At 42.1% G+C, this 6,000-nt stretch overlaps 1 pseudogene; it reads right to left on the bottom strand.

The window, feature by feature from the left end:
- Positions 1-615: 615 nt before the first annotated feature.
- The window catches only part of LOC145390317 (alpha-L-fucosidase-like), a 28,144-nt pseudogene continuing 22,759 nt past the window's right edge, over positions 616-6,000 (bottom strand).

Raw genomic sequence — 6,000 nt, 5'->3', positions numbered from 1 at the left:
ACTACCTCCCCTACAGGTAAGAAGGAATGTTGCCTCCCTTGCATTATTTCACAGATACTTTTATGGCAAATGTTCAGACGAAGTTGCATCCATTGTGCCACCTCTCCACTCCTTCCCCCGCGCTACACTGGTATCTGGTAGCGCTCAATGACTGGAATGTCACACAGCCACATTGCAGAACTTCTGCCTATCAGAATTCTTTTTCTTCCCCGAATTGCAACTCTTTGGAACTCGCTTCCCCAGAGTTGTTTCCCTCCAAACCTCAACCTACAGCTGTTCAAGTCCAACTGTTACAGATTTTTTATGAATGGAGGACAACCAGTAATCTGGTGTAGGGATGAGTTTTTTATTCATTTGTTTTTCCTTCCTCTGTTTTGTTATCTAAAAAAAAGCAAAATGTCATACATTACACAGTAAATTCCATGCATAATCGGTCATATCAAGAATAATCATTACGTAATAATGGTGTTACCATATAATTTAGTTATAATTTACCTACAACTGATGCTGAGAATGGATACAGAGACCTAAAAAATGCCACATCCCAACGTCAGGCAGACACAGGCCAACGAGGCGGAGAGTCTGGGGGGGGAGGGGGCTGCCGTCCCCCCAGGACTAGGATGCTTCTGGTGGTGTACTGATAGCTTTGAAAGAAATTATTATAAAAGCTATTCGAATCCTAGCACTATTAAGAGAGTATTCTCCTGAATGTGTGAGGGTAAACTGATTTGTTTTCGGTTTGTTTTGATACATACGGTAGGCTATCCATTATTCACCAGCAGTTTTCATAATAAATCTGAACATGAAATTTTAGCACACACATGAATTATTTTTACGTGTACGCATATAATCGTCTACTGTGTATATTTAATGATAAATATTTGGAGATCAGGGCAGTCTCGAGCAATATGAATGGCAAACTCGTTCCTGTCCCTCAGTGACATTCCTTCCTGACGCTAGCAGGCAGAGGTGTATCCGCATCTGTACATTGTTAAGTGTGGTGCCAGGCGTGTATCTGTGCTCGTGATTGCTGCTGGTGATGAGTGTGTGGTGATGAATATGGTTGGAGCGATTATCAGCCTGTTGCCCTCAACCCGTGCCTGAAATGTTTTAGGGGTAGTTGTGCCGCAGGCTGGGGTGTATGAATATCAGCCATGTATAGGCTGAAGGGTGTAGGTGAAAGATTGGACCCTGTGTAACTCCTTTAGGGAAGTTTCGTGTACGTGATGACTTGTCCTGAAGCGTTTTGACAAGACAACATTTGGTATTGTTCTCCATGTTTGTGTTGTAGGCGGTTTCTGTTGGGAGGTGGCATCAAAGACTTTTTTAATGTCTGTTGTTAGCAGTGTACACATCGTGCGGGTCTCGCAGAGTTAATGCTGTCAGGTATGTTGTGTTAGGTTGATTAGTATAGTGTCTGTGAAGTTTAGTGCTTTAAAACCATGTTTTGAGGAAGAATGGGAGAAAATGATGAAGTGTGACTTGTTTTAAGATGTATGCGTTCAGATAATTTGGATGGCACGTAAAATAGTGTTATGGGTCTGTGTGAAGCAGGGCGTGCTTGGGCCTTGTTTAGTCTGAATTAGAGTGATGTCCATGAAAAGTGCCTGTAAGATTTTCAGGGAAATGAATTTACAGGACTGCTTTCATTAGTGCTGCTTGATGTTGAGGCAAGGCCATGTGTGTATCCAATATTAAGTTCTAGAATTTTAGGGTGTCATTCCAGTGGATGGGATTGGTTAAAGAGGGAGATTATTTTGAGGGTACTAGCACATAAGCCCAATTCCAGCTACACCTCCCTAGGGATCATCTCCTCCACCCACCTATGTTCTCCCATTGACCTCGTTTCATTCCATTAACCCATTTTCCTCCCTGGACGTATCTTTTCCCCTTAAACACATTTCTCACCATTGCTTCAGGAAAGACTTAGTGGAGAAGTTGGCTATTGCCTTGAGTAACCCCTGTCATGGATGGGCTTCTCACAGACCAAATGGAATCGTATACAGGGAGCTAAATTCTTCTAACAAGCATGGGATTAATTTCAAGGATAATAGTAAAATCCAAGACAGTTTTTCTGGTCCAGGTAGTGTTGGTCCACTTGGTTACTCCGGGACAGGATCGATGTGATTGGTGGCTGGATAGACCCCTCGCATCGACAGCACCCATGCCCACTGTCCGTCCACTTCTGACATTCGGGGAAACACCACTTGAAGCCCTCTTTTCACCGCTTTGAACTGCAGATAGAAGAGTGACGGATAGATAGATACAATAGCAGTAGTAGTAGTAGTAGTTTCAGGCCAAAGCTAGTCTTCTCCGGTCCACGGTCCTCCTCTCAGGGGATAGTGAGGGCACTGGGGGACGTCTGTATGACCGGGCCCGCCACCACGTGAAGGCATCCCTCTCCTGCACCCAAGTGATTAGACAACATGAAGTGTTATAAGCGTTCACTACGAGGATGTCTGATGTCTTACTCTTGTTTTTCTCATACACACACACACACACACACACACACACCTGAGATTCTAACAAAGGTGTCTTCGATTCGACCCTACTTCTTTAAAAACATCGCTCTCCGGCTCAGTGGTAACGCTCTCGCTTAGCATCTGCTAAGACGGGGGTTCGCACCTTGGGCGAAAAATTTCACTGACGAAACAGATGGTCATTGTCCTCCTTGAGCAAGAGGATGGGTGTGTGCGTGTGTGAAGGTCAAGGCTTTGCCCTTAGATCGGACTATATGAGCTCTCAGCTCTCTTCCGGGAGGGTAAAATGCTGATGATCACAACCATCACGTGATGCTGACCGACCCGGTGAATTACACACACACACACACACACACACACACACACACACACAAAAGCTATATCGCCTTGCCTTGCTAAAAGCGGACGATAAAAATATATGGTGACTGACATTCGGTCGTCTTCGATCAAATCTTCACCAAAAGTTAGGGAAAATACTAATTATTTTCCTTATTAATTGCAAAATCCAAACATAGTATTGTTCAGCAAGTACTTAACATTACGTCAAAGCTATTTTCACACGATATTTATCCATTTCTAAACACGAATTATTATGATACTACGAAAAATATCAATGTCAATATTTTAAACTTCCTCTCAGCCCCAAACTCGCAAATGGTCAATCATTCGAACGAGGGAAGGAAACAAGTGGGCGAGAACACTGCAGCCAGAGTTTGCTCCCCAGGTCAGCGAGTGGGTGAGTGGGGGGGTGAAGTAAGGCAGCCTCTAATAGTGCAATTTTGTGGAAATATAGAACGTGCAAATATGACCTATACCTTTAAGTAATCCACAGTAAGAAATGATATGACGATGTGAAATAAACTTCAAAATTAACTAAAATCTTTTATTAATGTCAAAATACTCTTTTAAAAAAATACAACACTGAACTTTCTTTTTATAAGTAATACAATTGCATTGTCATCCTTTAAATCAAGTCTTACCAAACCTGATTGACGTCTGAACTGTGTGTGTGTGTGTGTGTGTGTGTGTGTGTGTGTTGTCCACACACCTACACATCAGGTGCAACTTTATAAAGAGTATTATTTCTCTATCTATCTACCTGTGTATGTGACAATGTATATGTATCCATTTAGAGTGTACATGTATACATATGTCTCCCTGTATATGTATATATGGATAGCATATATATGTGCATGTAGCGTATGTATATGTATGCACATCTGTACACATACCCATATCTTTATACATGCGTCCCTATCCTGTACATACAGTACATACAGTGCCTGAATATATACATGTATGTAGAGATATATACGTATATGTATGTGTGCATATGTGCCTCTCTCTGCATACTTATGTACAGTCGTGGCCATAAATAATCACCTATACTCCTGTACCCCATGCCTCAGACTGGCTCCTTTATGCGCGGCAAGTCACACTGGAGTAAGAGGGGCTGAGAGGGAGAGGCAGGGGAGAGAAGGGCAGGTGGGTGGGGGGACGAATGATGGTGCTTGGGTGGAGTGAGGGAGGGGAGGGAGGGTAGGCAGGGAGGGAGAATGAAATGCGAAGTTGTGGCCACATAATTGTCTATTTTCTTTTCATTCAGGGTGCATCATATAAAGGAGTTACTATTCGGTACATAAAGCTGCATTACACCTTGTATAGCGACGTCAGATAACAGGCTTTAGATAGGTGGTGATATCAAGGACTGGTTCGTGAGAGAAGTATACTGACGTGACAGATCAATTATTAGTGCAGAGCCATCGAGACTGAGTTGGCCCAGATTGTCAACACGTGGATAAGGCGACTAGAGTCCCGCCTTAAGGCGGGACAGTCTCGCTTTTTTTTTTTTTTTTTTTTTTTTTTTTTTTTTTTGCATGTCCCGCTTTTTAATTGTGAGTAAAACGTCCTGCTTTTTTGTGCAAATTATCTAAAATATCCAGCTGTTAGAAAATTACTATTACATTAGATATAATATAACCTTCTTTATGAAATTATGATGAATTCGTAAAATTATGCCTAATCCAAACCAAATGAAATACCGAATTGTTAATATAAAATCTGTAATACTAATTGGTAAATATGGTCGGCCCGTTCACCGTACTGTACTGTATATTGGTCATTGGAGTTCGTTTGAGACATCAGTGTTTAATTAGCAGCCTCAGGATGAGGAGTTGCGTAGCATCCGTCGCTGTCACTCGCATTTAAGTCAGTGTATCTCTCTCTCTCTCTCTCTCTCTCTCTCTCTCTCTCTCTCTCTCTCTATATATATATATATATATATATATATATATATATATCACACACACACGTGACAATGTCCCGCTTTTAGCTCCAATAAATCTGGTCACCTTATGCGTGGAAGCCAGAGAACGAGAGGACACGGGCCCGCCTCCTCCAGCACACCAAAGACGAGTGGGAGCTGTTCAGACGAAACAAGCAAACCATCAACGACATTGTTTTCCCTGTGCCGCGAAGCCTGCATGAGGTTTTTAAGGCATGAGGCCACTGGACTACTTACTAAGGCTTTCCTGGTTGCTTTGGCTTGACCAGTGTCGGTAAACATTGACACAGATATACTTTGGGAGTTTGGGAAGGATTTTGTTTCATTTTCCCTCTAACAGGTAATGAGAGATACCGGTACTATATCCACCCATGAGCACAGACATCAAATTTATTTACCTTTTATGCACATCTATTTTAAATAGCCTTTTCATATAGAGATGTCATTAAATAATTATTGAATTTACATGAGGGTGACTGTATAGAGGGAGTGTATACCGCGAGGGTGATCATATTTACTGTGGACACAGCCATGTCAAAGGTTGCATATAATATTTAGTTCCAAAAATTAATTACATGTAAGGGTAGAGGACGTTTCTGACACAAACATTACGGAAGTCAAAGCCATCCAGATTCCATTCTGCGTTTGAAGTCAAAATACACGGATAAACACAAATATCTGGCTCCGCACAAATGTTGATGTCACGTCAGTATACTTCTCTCATGGACCAGTCCTTGATATCACCACCTATCTAAAGCCTGTTATCTGACGTCGCTATACAAGGTGTAATGCAGCTTTATGTACCGAATAGTAACTCCTTTATATGATGCCCTGAATGAAAGAAAATAGACAATTATGTGGCCACAACTTCGCATTTCATTCTCCCTCCCCTGCCTACCCTCCCTCTCCTCCCTCACTCCACCCAAGCACCATCATTCGTCCCCCACCCACCTGCCCTTCTCTCTCCTGCCTCTCCCTCTCAGCCCCTCTTACTCCAGTGTGAATTGCCTTCCATAAAGGAGCCAGTCTGAGGCATGGGGTACAGGAGTATAGGTGATTATTTATGGCCACGACTGTACATATGTGTGTGTTATTGTATCCCATTGCTCATTCCTAAACTTGTAATGCTAGTTACTACAACTTTGTACCATGTATGTGTCATTGTATCTCTGTGTTCAATACTGTGCTTATACTCTTAATTACTTCTATATCTTTTATGCCATATATGTGTAATGT

This window comes from Coenobita brevimanus, unplaced genomic scaffold (assembly GCF_032717465.1).
Source record: "Coenobita brevimanus isolate Jiangsu-jjx unplaced genomic scaffold, ASM3271746v2 jjx.HiC_scaffold_659, whole genome shotgun sequence".
Taxonomy (NCBI): domain Eukaryota; kingdom Metazoa; phylum Arthropoda; class Malacostraca; order Decapoda; family Coenobitidae; genus Coenobita; species Coenobita brevimanus.
Note: the sequence above shows the minus strand (reverse complement) of the source record. Positions and strands in the feature narration are given on the sequence as shown.